This window comes from Rutidosis leptorrhynchoides, chromosome 1 (assembly GCF_046630445.1).
Source record: "Rutidosis leptorrhynchoides isolate AG116_Rl617_1_P2 chromosome 1, CSIRO_AGI_Rlap_v1, whole genome shotgun sequence".
Lineage (NCBI taxonomy): Eukaryota > Viridiplantae > Streptophyta > Magnoliopsida > Asterales > Asteraceae > Rutidosis > Rutidosis leptorrhynchoides.
Genome location: NC_092333.1, coordinates 607,589,581 through 607,611,345, shown reverse-complemented (window position 1 = coordinate 607,611,345; position 21,765 = coordinate 607,589,581). Strand labels below are relative to the sequence as shown.

The following is a 21,765-nucleotide window of genomic DNA, read 5'->3' as shown; positions in this document are numbered from 1 at the left end:
TTACAGTAATAAGTTAGGCTCTTATATGTAGAAATCCTTTAAATCTGGTGCTTAAAGGAATTTGTTTAGATGCTTTGTCATATGAGGACACTGGTGGCTGCAATTAAACCAGTATTGCATCTGAGGTGTACCCTATGTCATTGAGGATGCACCTCAATGATATGGGTTGTATTATCTCTTTTTCTGATCCACCCATTGTAAAATATTTCTGTAAAATTATTATAGCCAACAATTTTTAAATATAATAATATTTTGACATTTTTATATCAGATTAAACAAAGTTTGCTGCTTCACTACTTCAGTCAACACCACTGCTGCTTTGCATTTTGAAGTTTGTACATTTGAAAACTTACTTGTGTTTCATGGGCTTAATCTGTTATTTATGTACCGGGAATTGAACAAGATATGTTATAGCTTTAAGGGCTAAATGTTACACATGTGAACTTAATTCAGGTTATGGAGGATTTTGATATACTTGTTGATGTGTAATGGTTATTAGAAGCGTTATGGCTCGTTTTTTTGTTAAGTTTATTTAAAATAATGATGTTTTTGAATGATGAGATGCAGTTGATCCTTCCGCAATTAGGAGGAAAATGTTCATACCAATAAAATTCTTTTATCGTTCAACTTAAGACTCATCGTGGTGTGGATTTTATTGTGTCTAATGTTCATGTGTCATTATGTCAACCCAATTGAAAGTGTGAATCACATCTATCCTATTGGGTGTTGCGAAGAAGCGTTTGAAGTCTTGTATGTGGTCTTCCAACCTATCTATCTTATGTGTTTATGGCAACTTGTAGATTAACTTATGTGCGGGTGTGCGGACTATTTAAGGAGCGAATTAGGGTTAGGTTTACACAAACAACTTGGATCGGAGAATGAGGCCGGCGAGAAGAATAAAAAGGTTTCTGAGGGTGGTTGCCCTTCTCTCGGCCGATATACTTACTCTAAATCAACAACCCTCGATCATTCATACAATGTATATGTATATGTATATGTATATGTATATGTATATGTATATGTATATGTATATGTATATGTATATGTATATGTATATGTATAGAGAGAGATTGAATTACTTGTGGATATATATATATATATATTTTTTTTTGAACGGCAATTACTTTATGAAGTGAATTACTCGTGGATATGAATAGAATGGATTAGAAAAAGATGCGTTTTGTTATATTTAAGGGAGGTGATCCTATGTATCGCATTCTTCTTCTACCTCCTTTTATTACCCCCTTTCGTTCCCAATTTAATCATATATAAGAGGCAGTGATGATATTTATCTATTTTCCGATCCAAGTTGTTAATAGGGCGAGTTCAAGCGATGGTCTGTAGCTTGGCTGGGCAATTTCAGAGGATGGTGAAGTACTTCGCAACCTTTTGTTATTGCAGCCATGGCGGATTAATCCTCTTGCCCTGTTCGTAAACAGATCTGAGCCTCCTTTATAAACTTATATTTTAATTTTTATAAAAATTTTTAGTATTTCTTTATGTTCAAATTGTGTTATTGTTACTTGGCTAAAAAGTTTTGGATTTTTAGTTGAAACATGCTATAGACTGATTACAGGCTAGTTGTATTTTAAATTATAAAAGTCTAGATCTTGTTGTTACTGATTATTACTCTTAACTTAAACTTCATAAGGCATTGTTGTTTTTTTGATTTTTAACTATGCATTGTTTTTACAACATTGTTGTTTCTTACAGTAATAAGTTAGGCTCTTATACATAGAAATCCTTTTAATCTGGTGCTTAAAGGAATTTGTTTAGATGCTTTGTCATATGAGGACACTGGTGGCTGCAATTAAACCAGTATTGCATCTGAGGTGTACCCTATGTCAGTGAGGATGCACCTCAATGATATGGGTTGTATTATCTCTTTTTCTGATCCACCCATTGTATAATATTTCTGTAAAATTATTATAGCTAACAATTTTTAAATATAATAATATTTTGACGTTTTTTTATCAGATTAAACAAAGTTTGCTGCTTCACTACTTCAGTCAACACCACTGCTGCTTTGCATTTTGAAGTTTGTACATTTGAAAACTTGCTTGTGTTTCATGGGCTTAATCTGTTATTTATGTACAGGGAATTGAACAAGATATGTTATCGCTTTTAAGGGCTAAATGTTACACATGTGAACTTAATTCAGGCTATGGAGGATTTTGATATGCTTGTTGATGTGTAATGGTTATTAGAAGCGTTATGGCTCGTTTTTTGTTAAGTTTATTTAAAATAATGATGTTTTTGAATGATGAGATGCAGTTGATCCTTCCGCAATTAGGAGGAAAATGTTCATACCAATAAAATTCTGTTATCGTTCAACTTAAGACTCATCGTGGTGTGGATTTTATTGTGTCTAATGTTCATTTGTCATTATGTCAACCCAATTGAAAGTGTGAATCACATCTATTGCGAAGAAGCGTTTGAAGTCTTGTATGTGGTCTTCCAACCTATCTATCTTATGTGTTTATGGCAACTTGTAGATTAACCGTAATGAAGTGGACGTCACATTGAACTTTAGTTTAAATGTCACTGGCTCAACTGGTGTCCATCTCCTTAGAGAGTTTATGTTGTAAATGGTGTTGTGGGTTGGCAGTTTTCTCTTTATTGTTCCGTTTGTATGTTTCGATTTTGACCATGTGTTTGTTTTCTCGAGGCTTTTGTTTGTATTATTTACTCTAATCATGCTTTTACAGAAGTCTTTGTTTTGTGTTTTGTGGGTCTTATCATCCATTAAAGGTTTTTAGCATGTGTGTAGCAAGTGTAATACTTCATGTTCCCCATTTTTTCAGTTGTTCTCATTGAAGCGATTATGGCGTTGGTAAATTACATGCTCTTATAGAACCGATGATGGATTGTCAAAATCGTTGAAATACCAAAACTGGATAAATGATATTACAAATAAGAGGCGTGGACTTGTTACTCAGTAAACTAAAAACATTGATTTCTCTTAATTTAAAAGTCATTATAATCAACCCTGACCTTTTTGATCTTGTTTATTAGTTTTTGATCTTCCAATTCCAAAACAGAAACTAATCATCTTAGTATAGATAAAAACTGTTTATTTTATTTATGGATGGATATATTATATAAGGAAGTGATATATCCACATTTAATTTTAAGAAATCCATTTGACCACTATTAACTCTCATTTTGACGTCAAAGGTAAATGTGGTGATGTGGCAAGGTCAAGAAGTGGTTTTTAATGGAAAGTGTTAAATATGAGTGTTAAATTTGTGATGGGTGATGTGGTAAAATATTATTGAAAGTCGGGTATAAAATATAAATTTAATAATATATAAACGGGAAAATGACCTAAATTGACGAAAATACCCTCACATGTGCAAGGCACATGGTAGGATTGAACGGAAAATTTAACACCATTAAGTTTCAGGGTCAACCATGCAACGAATGGATAAATCGAGGTCATCAGAGTTAAAAAGATAGAAAAATGTCATCCATGCTATTTGATATAAAATTCAGGGATCAACGGCACAATTTTGTCAAAAATTAATGCTGAAATCTGATTGGTCCACAAAATTCTAACGTCTAACTTTTTTTTTCTATCAGATTGGTGACTGACGCCCCGGCGACGCCTCGTTACGGGCGTCAGGGGCGTCAGAGAGGTGAAGTGAGATGCCACCTAGATTTTTTTGGGCGTGAGAGATGTGAGGTGTTGCCCCATTAATTATGGTTTTATATTTTTACATCATTTCCTAAATGTCCTTTTAAGTATAAAATAATTTAAAATAAATAGGTGGAGGTGAGAGAATATATAAATTGTATTTTGAGAAATTTTTATATAAAATAGTTAATCTATCAATATTGAGTGTAGAAATGTCATCTCCGATTCATATATGGATGTATACGTGATTTGAATAAACATTAAAAGGGTTGTCAATTTCCTAGGACCGAACATGCGTATACTTTCATTCCCATGTATCTAACCTCTCAAAGTTCATCCAACAAATTACTAGAAATTTGCATCATGTTTTAAGGCAATGTTTCATATACCTGTGTTCAAAAACACGATTAAATAATCTTTGTTGCTTTGGCTGTGTCTATTTTTGTAAGACTATAGATAATGGTGATGCTGACGTGGAGTAGATAAGAGATTTTTTTGCTGTACTTGTGACATGGTAATGATGGGAAGTGAATTGTAATGGAGAATGTTGTTGAGAGAGTTGTAGAAGTTTGTGAGTGACGTGTTAAAATTTTCTTGATATTTGAAATGTGAATAATAAAAAGTTAGAGAGATAAATAACCTCAATCAAATCGCCGCCTCACCTTCTTTTTTCTTCCCTTATGTTTGTGGAAGGTTATTGACCAACGCACCAACATTTTATGGCCACAAACGCCACACTACAGACGTTTGTAGTGACATATCGTAAGAGATGAGGGAGACAACCGCTCATTATCTATGGTCTAAGACCACAGATAATAGGACATTTGGCCCCTACCCACTTGGACGTGTCACCACAATCGTCCCACAAACGCCTGTAGTGGGGCGTTTGTCACCATAAACGTCTCACACCTTTTACTCTAACTTCCAATTATATCTTATCACATCACTTAAAACTTTCAATAACCCTCCTAAACAACCTTCCTCATTACAACTTCCATTTTCTCCCAACTTTGCCACGTCACAATCATTCATATAAAAAAACACTTTCTTCCACTCCACATCACAATCGCCATTATTTGTGGTGCAATAGGGCAAAGAAAAACTTTTCTATCTTCATTTAGTGAACTTCTGGTGAACTTCAAAAGGACAAGTAGTATTAAATTAAATTTACTATGAAACTTAACGATTAAAACATAATAGTTTTAGTTTTATCTTCACATGATGTGTGTGAATTACTTAATGTAAAAAAAAAAAAAAAAAAAAAAAAAAAAAAAAAAAAAAACCTTTATGAGGAACAAAATCACATATTATATCTACGTTAAGTTTGTCATCATCACATTTTATAGATATTTAAAGGAAAATGATTTTTCATCTTACTATTTAAACCTATATTTCAAACTATCATTTTAGTATCATGACATGCGTTTTAAACTAATTCTATTTTCAAACCATAAATCTTGGATCTTGTATCATTATGTTATTATGTTGATAAATTTATCATAACTAAAATCTTACTTGAATCACAAAATAAAATATTATATTTTTGTTAAGTCTTGTCATCATCTCCGTATTTGTATAAAATACAACTAATTTCAAGTTTTAAAGTGAGAAAGTATGTACGTGAGAGAGAAAATGCGTTCTCGGCCACGCCCACAATACTAAGGGGTGCTTGGTTGAAAAGTGGTAATGGAAATGGGAAATGTAATGAGAATACTAACGGAATGGAATCATTATATCATAGTGTTCCTTTTATCTTAAATGTTGATTGGTACTAAAACTAATATTATGTTGTTATAAAATATCTAGATTGTGTTATAAAATATCTAGATTGGATGTTAATTTTATTATTATTATATTTCTTGCATAGTAATATTTTATACTATAAATAGACATGTATGGTAACCATTTAAGGTGTACCATTTCTCTTGAAATATCAATATCAATATTTCTTCTCTCCTTCTTCTCTCTTTTTCTCTCTTTGTTCTTATAACCATTAAAGGTAGTTATAAGCCTACTGAATTATAACACGTTATCAGCACGAAGAGCTTAGTGTAATCAAAGGATATCTCAAACGATCACGAGTCACTAATCAAGGTATGAAATTATTAATAATTTTTAGACTCGGACATATCAAATTTTGGACTACTAACATTTTGAACTACTAATTTTTATTAAGTTCTTAGTGCATTTGTATTGTTCTTATTATATGGTTGGCTCTGCCACCTAAATTATATATGGTCGACACTGTCGCCTAACTATCATTTATGTAATCTAACTTTTACTAACTTCACTAACATTTATATTTATGTTATTTAAGTTATATATGGTCGGTTATACCACCTGAATTATATTTCTGTAATCTAACTTTTACTAACTTCACTAACATTTATATTTATGTTATTTAAGTTATATATGGTCGGTTATACCACCTGAATTATATTTCTGTAATCTAACTTTTACTAACTTCACTAACATTTATATTTATGTTAATAAGACCTCATGATTGTACGCAACACGTCATTTGACAACACGGTACTTTATGTACGCAACACGTCATTTGACAACACGGTACCATGGGTCGAGATTAATTCCGATCAATACGAATACGACGGGGTCTTTATATGTTATCTAACATTTATGATTACTTATGCAATTAATCATTATTTATTTCATGCATACTAATGTTTATTCTTAAATTTAAAATTTTAAAAGTTAAAATAAAAAAATAGTTTGTATTTTTATTAAAAGTAAATCTTAAAAGTTAAAATAAGAAAAAGTAGTTTGTACTTTTATTAAAAGTAAATCTTAAAAGTTAAAATACAAAAAGTAGTTTGTATTTTTTTTAAAAGTAAATCTTAAAAGTTAAAATAAGAAAAAGTAGTTTGTATTTTTATTAAAAGTATATCTTAAAAGTTAAAGTAAGAAAAAAAGGGGATGGTAAAATGGAATAGTTTTTTGTCAAAAATGAAGTATTGAAAATGAAGTGGTCTCCTTCTATAACTAAAAAAAAAAACTTTTTTCCAAACAAAGGTAAATGAAAGTAGGACTTAATACAAGAAAAAAGTAAACATCTCCTAGACGTGATAAAATCTATCAATGATAAGTATTAGACTTGATGAGCTAAATGTGACAAAAATGTTTCAACATGTCTTATGTTAATTTTCTAAAATAAGTTATTATTATTTCGAGTTTAGCACATATACATAATATTCTTTATTATAGCATAAATAAAACACATATAAGTTGTTTCAGGTTAGGTAACCTCACATCTTAACAAACAAGATTCCATTACCATGACTTATGAGTAGATTACCATACATATAGATCCAAGAGTAGGTTGTACTTATATTATTGTTGAATGCCTGTGCATCATCAAACATGATGTCGAACTTAATTCGAATTCAAAATTCACACCAACTGTAAATCAAAATAAACGAGATCATGTCAAATAAGACATGCTCATTGATTTGGCTTTTTAAGTAGCTAAAAAGATGTTTTTTCATATTATCACGGACTAATTATTAGCATAATACATTTAGCCTACTTTTTGTGTCACGCGTATATAATAATTAAAAAAATTAGGATTAGACACCAAGAGGGTAGGCAAATGAAATGACAAAGCTAATTATTCAACACATCAACATCTTGATTAACAGAACTATTTCTTGAAACTTAATACTGTCTAATTTATTTATTAAATTATAAATAAGAAAGGTTCAATAATGTAAAAATTGTGACATTTCAATTGTATCCAAGCTTAAAAATTCAAATATGATTGACTTATAAATCAAGTTACAATCTAATTATTAATCAGATAATTGTTAATTGTGCATTATTTGCTTAAACTTAAAAAATAAATGCTCTTATAGGGACCAAATGTTCACAATAATTACCTAAGCTAGATATGAAACAAATAGTTCATAAAAAAAAAAGGTCGTTGTGCGTTTTCGGGATGATAGCCGAAATACACTTACAAAAGTAGGTCAGCCGTCAATTCTTTATGGTCATATCAACGTAGATCAATAAAATCATTTATGGTTTTGATAAAAGATTAATTAAAAATTAATTATTTTTTGGTCTTGGATTCTCGGTAACAAAAGCAAAGGTTGTTTTTGGTTGCCACAACAAACAAGACAGAGGTTGTTGACTTTTGTTGTTAAACATGGCACAAGTGAACAATAACAATAGATTATTGTTTTTTGAAAAGAATAATGATGCGTTAATTTTATTGTATAAAATAAAATTAAAGAAAATGGTTTTCATTGATGACTATGAACAAACACAAACAAAGTGTTTGTGGTATTTGGTGATTAAAAAAAAAAGTGCATCTAAAGCTTCTACTGAAAATAATATGCATCTAAAGCTTCTACTGAAAATTAATGTGCAAGGTACAACGTATAACTATATGGTCAAATTCATTTGAGCCTTCGGAGTCACAAGTATATGATGTATATATATATTACTCAATTAACAAAATAGTAAATCTAAATTAATTCATATGAATAGTAAAACGAAATTAATTCACATAAAAAAGCGCATATGATAAAAAGCGCATCGCATATGATAAGCGCATATGATAAAAAGCGAATATGATGAAAAGCACAACGCATATGATGAAAATCGCATATGATTAAAAGCGCATATGGTGAAAAACACAGCGCATATGATTAAAAGCGTATATGGTGAAAAGGATATATGATAAAAAAAAAAAAAACACATATGGTGATTTATAAAATAAAAAAAAAAAACACATATGGTGATTAATGGAAAGCACATATGGTGATTAATGAAAAGTATATTGTGAAAAAGAATCACAAATGTTTCTTGAAAGAATTCAAGGTAAGATATATGAACCAATTCATCCATCATGTGAACCATTTTGATATTTCATGGTTCTAATAGACGCATCTAGCGGATGGTCTCATATTTGTATGTTATCAAGCCGTAATATGCATTTGCAAAGTTTCTTGCACAAATTATTAAATTGAGAACACATTATTCTGATTACACCATTAAAAGGATGAGACTTGATAATGCTGGTGAGTTAACATCTCAAGCATTTAATGATCATTATATATCTACAGGGATTGTTGTTGAACATCCAGTTGCTCATGTGCATACACAAAATTGGTTTAGCTGAATCAATAGATAAACGCTTGCAGCTAATAACTAGACAATTGATAATGAGTACAAAACTCTCGATATTTATATGTGGACATGTAAATTTACATGCTGCGACATTAATTCGCATTATACCATGTGGAAGTCATAAATATTTTCACTTACTACTTGATTTTGGCCAAGAGCCAAATATTTTCCACCTTATAACATTGGTTGTGCAGTGTATGTTCCAATTGTATCACCACAACACAATAAAATGGTTCTTCAAAGAAAGATGGTAATATATTTTGGATATAAAACATCTTCAATCATAAGATATATTGAACCCATGATGGGTGATGTTTTTACAGCACGTTTTGCTGATTGTCATTTTAATAAAACATTGTTCCCTAGATTAGGGGGAGAAAAAAATAAAAATAAAAAATAAAATGATGCTTCATGATGTGAACATCAATTAAGGTATATTGAACTCGCACAAAAGAATGTGAAACGAAAGTTCAAAAATAATGCATATGCAAGAACTTGCAAATTAATTACTTTATGCATTTACAGATATAAAAAAAAAAGTGACTAAATCATATATACCAGCGATAAATGCTCCAGCTCGAACTGAAATTCCAAAAGCTGGCAATAATGTCACTGTTGAGTCTTTGCCACGCATCAAACGTGGAAGATCAATTGGTTCCGAAGATAAAAATCCTCGAAAAAGAAAATCAGCTGATAATGAGGTAAGAGAAAGTGTTCAAGAAGAACCACAAATCAATATTCCTTCTGCAGAGGATATTGATAAATGTAAATACTAAAATTGCGATAAATTATGCAATATTATGGAACCGAAATGAAACTAAAATCTCTATGAGATATTTTCATATAATGTTACAATGACATCATGAATAAAGATGATCTGGAACTAAAATCTGTCATTGAATATACAAAATTGACATGATTGAGCTCAATGGAAAAGAGCAATACGAGCTGAATTAGAATCGCTCGATAAAAGAAAAGTTTTCGGATCAATCGTTATCACTTTTAAAGATGTGAAACGTATGGGATACAAATGAATTTTTATCCGAAAAGAAATGTGCAAATGAAGTTACAAGGCAAAACTAGACTTGTAACTCAATATTTCCCACAAAGACCAGAAATGAATTAGGAGGAAAAATTATCCTCCTGTAATGGATACAATTACTTATTAGATACTTAATCAACCTGGTAGTTATTTAAATGCATCTCATGAATGTTGTTACTACTTATCTGTATGGATCACTTAATAGTGATATATATGAATATACCTAAAGGGTTAAGGTATCATAAGCATCTAATGTAAAACCCAAGGGAATATATTCCATTAAATCACAAAGATTTCTAAATGGGTTTATACAAATGGGACGTATGTGGTATTACCGATTAAATGACTACTTGATAAAAAAAAGAGTATAAATATAAACTTATTTTGCACGTATGTTTTATAAAAACAATGTTCGGATATGAGATCGTAGTTGTTTATGTCAATGTTCTTAACATCATATGAACAAATAAAGAGATCTATGAAATCATTCAACTTCTAAAGAATTATTTTGAAATGAAAGATCTTGAAAAAACCAAGTATTATCTTGAATTGCAAATTGAGCATATGCCTAATGGTTTACTTGTACATCAAACAACTTATACCGAAAAGATTTTAAAACATTTTTTTTAAAGACAAACTCATTGTTGTTAGATCACTCAATATTGACACTGATCTATTTCATCCCTGCGAAGATCATGAAAATTTTAACAGATCGGAAGTTCTATATTTTAGTGCAATTGAGGTTCTTATGTATCTTATAGATTATACAAGATCTGACATTTCTTTTGCAGTTAATTTGTTGACAAGGTTCAGCTCAGCCCATACCAAAAGACATTGGAATGGGATCAAACAAATAGTTTGATACCTTCGGGGAACTACTGATTTATAATTATTTTATTCTAACAACTCGAAACAAGATTTGTTTGGTTATACAGATGCAGATTATTTATCCGATCTACATAAAGCTAAATCTCAAACTGGATATGTATTCCTAAATGGAGGCACCGCAATATCATGACGTTCTCAAAACAAACACTTATTGCAACATCATCAAATCATGACGAAGTGATTGCATTATATGAAACTACTCAAAAATGTGTTTGGTTGAGATCAATAACACAAATCATTAATGATTCTTGTGGACTAGAACGCTATAAAAGACCAACTATCTTCACCAATAACTATATATGAAGATAATGCAGCTTGCATAATACAAATGAAAGAAGAGTATCAAAAGTGACTGAACAAAATATAAATACTGAGGAGACGCCAAAGCCATAGACGGTCTTAACGGTCATAAGTTTGATGGAAAAGAATGGTATGTTGGTAAGGCTCTGTAACGACCCGTCAAAATCGCTATTGACGCGGCACGTTAATCATTGATTCCACAGTGAGGTTTTGACCTCTATATGATACGTTTTGATAAAATATTGCATTCATTAAAATAAGTGACTTTCTAAACATAGAAAGTTATAAACATGTGGGCGAGTGCTTAGGTATAAGCAAAACCCCAGAATACATAAGTCTTTAATTTACAGGTTGACATCACAGTCCAATTATTTATTACACAACGCAGTTTTATTTTGAATGCAATAAACTTTGTACAAAGCATGAGAGACTCCATGCAGGCAACAAGCACATCACAGCGGAAGCATTCTAAGGACCTGAGAATAAAACATGCTAAAAAGTCAACACGAATGTTGGTGAGTTATAGGTTTAATTGCTCGAGTCATAAACATGTATAAAGATAGACCACAAGATTTCATCAAAAGTTTATCAATAGATTCTACGTAACAGAGCACCCTGGTAACTAAACTTAACGCTATAGTGATAATTACCCCATTCGTTTTAATACACGTAAACCAACGTGTCTTAAACTCAAATAACATACGTCCGTTAAAAGGCTAGCGCTCTAGCTCGGACGGGGATGTCAAGCCCTATGGATCCATATACAATTATTCGCGCCCACCAGTCCATATCCTATGTACTGGCAGCTACTAGTTACCAAAGCTAAGGGATTTTCAGTTTAACTCAGTGTAGAATTTTGTATGTACTTGTGTCTTATTGCGTTTAAAATAAATTGCATGTATTCTCAGCCCAAAAATATTTAAAGTATTTAAAAAGGGAGACTATAACTCACAGTTCAATATTGCGATTCAATATTGTAGGCAAATTGCGTAGACGTAATGATGGTAGACGATCGTATGATTGGCCTTGGATTCAAGAACAATACCCCGAACAATACCCAATATTTCCTTAGCTTAAAGCGGTTTGAAACCCGAATTAAAAACACCCTCGTATATATCTTATTATTATTAAACTTAAATTTAAAATTATAATTATAATATAAATATTAATATTGCGTGCTAATTATGTGTGAAAAATATCGTCGAACAAACTGCGTATTTATAGTACTTTACGATTTACTGTAGCTCATGCGATCGCATGAGTTTTCAGTGTTTTTGCCATGCGATCGCATGGCCGCCTTCCCCGTTTTGTTTTACTGTAGCAAATAGTGTTTTTACTGTAGCAAATAGCAAATAGTGTTTTTACTGTAGCAAATAGTGTTTACTGTAGCAAATAGTGTGTTACTGTAGCAAATAGTGTTTCACTGTAGCAAAATACGGTTCACTGTAGCAAATAGTGTTTTACTGTAGCAAATTGTGTTTTACTGTAGCAAAGTAATTTTTACTGTAGCAAATAGGGTTTTACTGTAGGAAAGTCTTTTTTTCTTGTACATATATATATACATACATATAATTGTTCATGAATCGTCGAGAGTAATCAAAGGTAATTGTATATATGAAACAGTTCTAAAATTTTGAGACTCAATCTAACAGACTTTGTTTAGCGTGTTAAAATAATAAATCGTATAGAGAATTGGTTTAAATAAGTCAAAAATTTTCGGGTCATCACAGGCTCAGAAAAGACTACAAGGGAATAGGAATTGAAACAAGGGTTTGAGCAAACCATGAAGGAGACTGTAGACAAATCACATGGGCTAAACTTGTACATAAAAGATTTAGATGATACAGTTTCAAATGAAAACCTCAGATTCTTCTCATATACTCAAGATCTCGTAAAAGACAACCAGATTAAAATGAGATACGTTCAATCAACAACTCTGCTGATCTTTATACCAAAGCACTGCCAACTGCTATTTTCAGAACACACGTTCATAATATTGGCATGAGGCATATTCAGAAGATGTAACAACTCAGGCGTTGCCTACTTGAGGGGGAGTCAACTCTATGCTGCACTCTTTTTCCCTTAGCTAAAGTTTTATCCCAATGGGTTTTCTTTAGCAAGGTTTTTAACGAGGCAGTACTAGTTATTCTCTAATAAAATTGTCATCCAAGGGGGTGTTATAAAATATCTAGATTGTGTTATAAAATATCTAGATTGGATGTTAATTTTATTATTATTATATTTCTTGCATAGTAATATTTTATACTATAAATAGACATGTATGGTAACCATTTAAGGTGTACCATTTCTCTTGAAATATCAATATCAATATTTCTTCTCTCCTTCTTCTCTCTTTTTCTCTCTTTGTTCTTATAACCATTAAAGGTAGTTATAAGCCTACTAAATTATAACATATGTAATTTTATTAAAAATTAGTACATACTTGTTCTAAACTACTATTTTTTGTGTATAGATATATTTATTTATCAAAAACACGGTTACAACAATTTTATTTTTTTATTTTTTTTATTTTTTATATAACAGTAGTTTCATTATGAAGTAATAAAATATCAATTCTTATAACTTAACGTAATAAAACATTCGGATGTAAGCTCATCACCAAATATTTATTAAACGGAATTTAGATTTTAGGTAATACAAGAGTATGATCTGAACAAGATAGAAATGTTTACATGGTGATGAGGATTACTTGATTTGGATATAGTTATTTTGTAAGTTAGTGGGGAGAAAAAATAGTTGTTGTTAATAAACAAGCATGTGACCAACCGAGCGTTGCGGCGGTTACCTTGAAAGGTATTCACTTGCAGTGGCTGTAATTGTGTGTAACTATATGAACTCTGTTAAAAAGCCATTTTTGTAATCCGTCTCTATAGATATATAGTAATTCGGTTACACGGCAAGTTGTAGTTACAAATAGTCAGCTCATAATGTACAATCAAAAGTGAGCATTGCTAAGGACAGACACCAGTTACCAATCGATGGCCTACATGGTATTTTTTATACGAAGATTTTTACCGCAATGAAGTTAGATCCAGGAAGCTTTAAATTTACCTGAGAGGCCAAAACACAACAATGCCTATCAAAAGCTTTATGAAGAACGTTTAAATTACTTATGTAATATGTCTACATATTTAATAAATACATTAAATTCCTTAATCAAAAATGCAAACCAAACCCTTAATGACTAATAGTAAAATTCCCTAAAATTTCCTTGCACATTCAACACCTATTACTAATCAATCTTGATAGCAGTTAACACTAACTACCATATTAATAACAAAAAGGGCATACCTGCCCTCTACGAAACTCTTCAACGATTTTATTTTAAACACTACGGCTCTGTGACTGTATTATAGAACCACTACCGGCCGTATACTCGGTTTTCCACCTAAATAGTTTAGGGTTTAACTCCCTGAGTAAGCTTTTAAGTACAATGACTGTAATCACCCTCTCAACAAATATTATGCATCGCATATCATTAACATGCCTACATAAAAAGTTGCAAAATTTTTACAAGTTTTTATATTAACCTCCAAAAAAACAACACGAAATTCATTTACATATAAAAGGTGGTGTAACAGTTTCACTGGGTTCAGATTGATATGAGTTGACCCACAAACACTCTACAGATCATCTTTTAAAATTTGTATACATTGTAATTAATGTCTAGATTATTATGAGTATAAACAATAACTTAAGCTAAACAGTTTGATTTAACCTGTTACAAAGACGCAACCCAAATCGACCCACCTAGTGGGTCAAACTTGCAACCTATATAGAATGTAATAGAATATAAGAACAAACCTATAATCAGCAAGCACCTCAATCAGGCACACTACTTTTGTTGAAAGTAATCCTAAGCTTAGAGTTGCTTGATTATTGTGATTAATCTTCCAATCTACAAACGGTAGAATATGACAGTTAATAAGTATTCTGTAAAAATAAAAACTTCTAAATATAATACTATTACTATCTTAATCTTAATTAGTATGCCTTAACTAATTAATTTATTATTACCCGGCGGTACATAAGTGGAGAAAAATCTTTGCAGAATTGTCTAGCAATTGTCTCACCACGCACATCCAATTTCCCCCATGTAAAAAGATCATTTGATTCATATGCGTATGCTTCTGCTGGCTGTTACAAAAATATATACAAATACAGTTGTAATTGGAAATCAATCAATCAATTACCATTGGCTAGTAAAGAAATCGAGATTGACAATTATACAGTACCTATTTACAATCATCAATAATTGGATCAAAATATTTGGGTTACAGGCGGAGAAGACGATGTAGCTTGCGCTCACAATGTCGATGAAGGTGATGGTGGATATGACAGAGTGGATTACAGGCGGGGAACACGACGGTGGATGCGGCGGTGATGGTGAAGACAGTAAGGAGATGATTGACGATGGGCTTGGAGGCGGAGGTTAGTGGCGATGGTTACGATAGTGGCGATGGAGGCTGTAGAAATCACCATCTATGGACTGTTGATATGTAAGGTTTGAAGAGAAGATTCCAGATAGTTATGACATACAAAAGATAGAAGCTTCTTGTGCCTCATGTGATAAATATCTAATGTGTAAAAAGACAAAATTGCCCTTTTGAATTAAATAATTGAGCCGCGCGTTGCGGCGGCCAGCTTGATATGTATTCATTCATTCGGGTTGCAGGCAACATATTTTGTGTTACATATACTAATAAATTTTTGTAATATTTATATATTGTGAGATGTTCCTTCCAAAAGAATTATAGAGTGGCTAGGATACATTGAAACAAAAAAACTATAACCTGCATATGCTCATGAATGTAACATCCCGCCTTGTTATGAATGTGGCCAACCGGGTCACTATAGAAATGCATGCCCGAAGAAGAAAGTCAACCCCAACACACGCGGCCGAGCTTTCAACATCAACACCGAGGAAGCCCGAGATGACAATGAATTAGTCACGGGTACGTTTCTTCTCAACAACACCTATGTTACTTGTTTATTCGATTCGGGTGCCGATAAGAGTTTTGTATCCAAGACTTTGACTCATTCTTTTAGCACTCCACCACTTCCACTAGATACCACTTATACCATTGAAGTGGCCAACGGGAAACTATTGAGTGCCGACATATATTACCGGGGGTGTACGTTAAACATTTTGGGTAATGAGTTTGAAATTGACTTGATACCCATGGAACTAGGAAGCGTCGATGTAATAATCGGTATGAATTGGCTAGCCAAAACGAAATCTCACATCCTTTGTGATCTTAACGCAATCCGGATTCCTATCGAGAACGGTGAACCTTTGATTGTTTATGACGATAAGAGTTGCACCGGACTCAACCTCGTTTCATGCATTAAAGTTAGAAAACTACTCCGTAAGGGTTGTTTTGCGATCCTTGCGCATGTTAAGAAAGTCGAGTCCGATGAGAAGCACATCGATGATGTGCTAATTGTTAGTGACTATTCCGATGTATTTCCCGACGAATTGCCGGGTCTTCCACCTCATCGACCGGTAGAATTCCAAATCGATCTTATTCCGGGAGCCGCACCCGTAGCACGTGCACCATATAGACTTGCTCCATCCGAAATGCAAGAATTGCAAAGTCAAATCTAAGAACTACTTGATCGTGGTTTTATCCAACCTAGCCATTCACCTTGGGGCGCTTCGATTTTGTTTGTTAAAAAGAAAAACGGATCCCTACGAATGTGCATTGATTATCGTGAACTAAACAAATTGACGGTTAAGAACCGATATCCTCTTCCTCGCATCGATGACCTCTTTGATCAACTACAAGGGTCTTGTGTATATTCGAAAATCGATCTCCGCTCGGGTTATCATCAATTAAGGGTTAAGGAGAAAGATGTCTCCAAAACCGCTTTCCGAACTCGTTATGGTAGTTATGAATTCCTTGTCATGCCGTTTGGTCTCACTAACGCACCGGCGGTGTTCATGGATCTTATGAACCGCGTGTGCAAACCGTATCTTGACAAATTCGTTATCGTGTTCATCGATGATATTTTGATTTATTCTAAAAGCGAAGAAGAACACGAGGAACACCTTCAACTATTGCTTGAACTTTTAAGACAAGAACGACTCTATGCCAAATTCTCCAAGTGTGAATTTTGGTTGAAGGAAGTTCAATTTCTTGGTCACGTTGTAAGTGACCAAGGTATTAAAGTCGATCCATCAAAAATCGAAGCCATTAGTAAATGGGAGACTCCTACTACTCCTACTCACATTCGTTAATTCTTGGGTCTCGCCGGATACTATCGTAGATTCATCAAAGATTTCTCTTTGGTCGCTCGTCCTCTAACCGCGTTAACTCATAAGGGAAGAAAATTCGTTTGGGCAACCGAACAAGAATCCGCATTTCAAATCTTGAAAACAAAGCTAACCACCGCTCCTATCTTGTCACTTCCCGAAGGCAATGACGATTTTGTTGTATATTGCGATGCCTCGAAACATGGTTTTGGGTGTGTATTGATGCAACGAAAGAAAGTCATTGCTTATGCCTCTCGACAACTCAAAATTCATGAACGAAACTACATGACACATGATCTCGAACTCGGAGCTGTTGTCTTCGCACTTAAAATGTGGAGACATTATCTTTATGGAACCAAAAGTACCATCTTCACCGATCACAAAAGCCTTCAACACATCTTCGATCAAAAGCAACTAAACATGAGACAACGAAGGTGGATTGAAACCTTAAACGATTACGATTGCGAGCTTCGTTACCATCCCGGAAAGGCAAATGTAGTAGCCGATACCTTAAGTCGAAAAGAAAGAGTGGTGCCTCTTCGTGTCCGAGCTTTAAACATTACCATCCACACAAACATTAATAGCCAAATTCGTGTAGCCCAAGACGAGGCTCTCAAGGATGAAAACATCTCCCTCGAACACTTAAACGTCCTCGCCTCTCGATTCGAAGTTAAAGAAACCGGACTCTGATATTTCGCCGGAAGAATTTGGGTGCCTAGTTACGGGGACTTGCGAAGCCTTATTTTAGACGAAGCCCATAAGTCACGATACTCGATTCACCCCGGTGCCAATAAGATGTACTATGACCTTAAAGAACAATATTGGTGGCCGAACATTAAAAAGGACGTTGCTACTTATGTTGGAAAGTGCCTGACTTGCTCCAAAGTCAAAGCCGAACATCAAAGACCGTCCGGACTACTTCAACAACCCGAAATCCCGCAATGGAAGTGGGAAAGAATAACGATGGATTTTATCACCAAGCTACCGAAAACGTCGGGCGGTTATGATACTATTTGGGTCATTGTTGACCGTCTCACCAAATCCGCACACTTTCTCGCCATGAAAGAAACCGACAAAATGGAGAAACTTGCACAACTTTACATCAAGGAGATCGTAGCCCGTCATGGTGTACCCTTATCGATTATCTCCAACCGAGATGGCCGTTTTGTTTCTAGATTTTGGCGTACTTTACAAGAAGCGTTGGGAACGCGTTTAGATATGAGCACCGCCTATCATCCACAAACCGATGGGCAAAGTGAACGTACAATACAAACCTTGGAGGATATGTTACGAGCTTGTGTTGTCGATTTTGGGAAAGCTTGGGACAAGCACTTACCTCTCGCCGAATTCTCCTACAATAATAGTTATCACGCGAGTATTAACGCCGCACCATTCGAAGCTTTATATGGCCGAAAATGTCGTTCTCCTCTTTGTTGGGCCGAAGTAGGCGACACACAAATCACCGGACCCGAACTCATTCATGAAACAACCGAGAAAGTCGTTCAAATCCGAGATAGGCTTAGGACGGCCCGAAGTCGTCAAAAGAGCTATACCGACAAACGACGCAACGACCTCGAATTTCAAGTCGGTAATCGTGTAATGTTAAAAGTCGCACCTTGGAAAGGTGTAATCCGTTTCGGAAAACGCGGGAAGCTAAATCCGCGGTATATTGGTCCTTTCGAAATCTTGGAGCGTGTTGGAACCGTTGCTTATCGTTTAGATCTTCCGCCTCAGTTGAGCTCCGTTCATCCTACTTTCCATGTATCTAACTTGAAAAAGTGTCTTGCCGAACCCGACATCGTCATCCCTCTTGAAGAGCTTACATTGATGACAAACTTCATTTCGTGGAGGAACCGGTTGAAATTGTGGACACCTCCGTCAAGACGTTGAAACAAAGCCGAATCCCGATTGTCAAAGTTCGTTGGAATGCCAAAAGAGGACCCGAGTTTACTTGGGAAAGGCAAGATCAAATGCAAAATAAATACCCTCACTTGTTTTCGGTTCAGGAAACGCAAGATCCCGAGGAAGAAACAATGACTACTACTCCTACTTAAATTTCGGGACGAAATTTCTTTTAAGGAGTAGATAATGTAACATCCCGCCTTTTTCCGTTTACTTTTCCGTTTAACTATTTTAAATTCCGTTATATGTTTATAACATCTCCCGTTAATACGCGTTTTAAAAATATCACGTTTATGTAAATCACGCACCCACAACCGAACTCGAGGGACTAGTTTCACCAAAGTGCCAAAGAGGTGACTAGCTTTGACTAGTCAACCCCACCTCCCCATTTCCTTTTTCATTTCATTTCCATTTTCATTTAATACTTTCCAAATTTCTCTCAATCTTCATTTCAAAGATTCATCATCTAAATCACATCTAGCAAGCTTCAATCAAAACAAATTACATATTTGGAATCCTTGCAACTTACTCTTCGATTTCATACCGATTTCATCAAGTTTGGGTAACTTTCTAAAATCACTAGATTTTGTGTTCTTGATGTTTTTAAGTTATAAAGTTGTTAATTAGTGTCTATGGCTCAAGTCTAACATGATTATATGATTTATATGCTCGATTTCGTTATTTGAAATAACTAACTTGAATATGAACTTTGGTGTGTTTGATTTGGTGATTTGGTTGCTTGAATGTTGTTAAATGTTATAAATGCATGTATTAAATGTGTTCCTAGTATCAATAGCTTCAATTTGATGTGTAGGTTGCTTGAGAAAACTCCATAAACTTGATTAGTGATTTTGGTGAATTTGATTTAAGGTTTGATAAACTTGAAATGAATATTTGATGCATTGAATGTCATGAATTATTGTTAATAAGTAGTTAGTTGTATTGTATGCTTGATTATCTACAAAACGGCGTGTTCTATGTATGCATTAAATGCCCGAATCATAAATGTGCGCTTGTAAAAATTGAAGCATTAAATGTGTGCATTGATTGATCATTTGATTTGAAAAGTCGGTTATTGCAAATAATGTTTTTGGTTGGTGAAATGTATTTAGTTGTGTTATTTGTCAAATTACCTTTCTAACGATATAAGATGCGAGTTCTAAGTGTTTGCGGTTTGCGTTTTATGCATAAAAAGGTTTGGGTTGAGACTTAGAAAACTGAAACTGGCCAGGTACCAGCTCGCGTGTAATGCCGCGGCGCGGCCAGCCTTTGTCGCGGCGCGACAATAAGCGTAGTTTGATTCTGACCTACATGGTCAAAATATGAAAAATGTTTGGCACGCTATGGACCTCCGATTCACATGTAACTTGTTCTAACATGCTTATATATGAATAAAAACCTCAGAAAAATAGTTTGAGACCCGACCCGAACGCGTTGACTTTTTCGTCGACTTTGACAGACCAAAGTTTGACTTTTTGTCAAACTTAACCGAATGATTATGCAATCTTTCTAACATGATCCTATACTTGTATCTTGCATGAAACTTGACAATTTGATTCACATGCTACATAATCGAGTCGTAACGAGCCATATGACTAATTGAACATCTTTGACCAATCGTGACTATTGTCATTGATACAACCTATTTGTTTAGGTCGAGACTAGCATTGTTCTTGCACACGTTACTTGTTGAAGTAAATTTACATTCATACACTCAAGGTGAGATCGTAGCCCCACTTTTCAAATACTTTTATACTTTTAAAATCGTGGGATGAGAAAACATATACATTACATACTTATATGTACTTTTCACATGTGTATATATACTTTTCATACTTTGATACTTTGAATACTATACGAAAGCAAAGATACATACGAGTTAGAACAAAAATCCTCAAGTCCAATTATCATTAGTTACACTTGTAGGGTGTAAGCGAGAAATTATGTTGTGTGGCCATGCGGGTTTGACGAACCCTCATTCAGATGAATGAAACGTACTTTCGATGTATAGTGTAGGTTCTAACACTATTATGCAGAGGTAAGATTCAGTTAAGCTTGATAATTGGGTGCTCGTGATACAAACACATCTTTTGAGATGTATACGCTTGATAAACGATTTATACTAAACCTTGTGATACAAATATACTTTATACATACAACTATGATTTCACCAACGTTTTCGTTGACAGATTCTTTTATGTTTTCTCAGGTCCTTGAATGCTTAATGATACATGCTTTCGCTCATTCTTTTTGATACTTGCATTGGATGTCGAGTATACTTGCATACGTGGAGCGTCTTTTGACTACTTTCAAATTGTGTCGCATATGTTTCATTTGTACTTTAAACTTTATTATGTAACTAGTTGTCGAACTACTTTGTAAACCTTGAAACATCCATACTTATGAAATGAATGCGACATGTTTTCGGTCAAACGTTGTCTTAAAGACTTATGACCATGTAACGGGACCTAAGTAGTCGGCGCCGTCAAACATGATTTGGTCGGGTCGCTACAGATGGTATCAGAGCATTGGTTGTAGGGATTTAGAGTTCATTGGTGTCGACCCCGAGTC

General features: G+C 33.8%; 1 long non-coding RNA gene across 2 annotated transcripts; it reads right to left on the bottom strand.

Moving 5' to 3' along the window:
- Positions 1-13,937: 13,937 nt before the first annotated feature.
- Positions 13,938-15,840, bottom strand: LOC139884660 (uncharacterized). Of its 2 annotated transcripts, none has more exons than XR_011771928.1 (4): positions 15,272-15,840; positions 15,054-15,173; positions 14,841-14,934; positions 13,938-14,087 (listed from the first exon to the last, which is right to left on the bottom strand). It is a non-coding gene; the product is annotated as an uncharacterized lncRNA (long non-coding RNA). The 2 variants fall into 2 exon arrangements; XR_011771927.1 differs by lacking the exon at positions 13,938-14,087 and adding an exon at positions 14,138-14,523.
- Between the last annotated feature and the right edge of the window lie 5,925 nt (positions 15,841-21,765).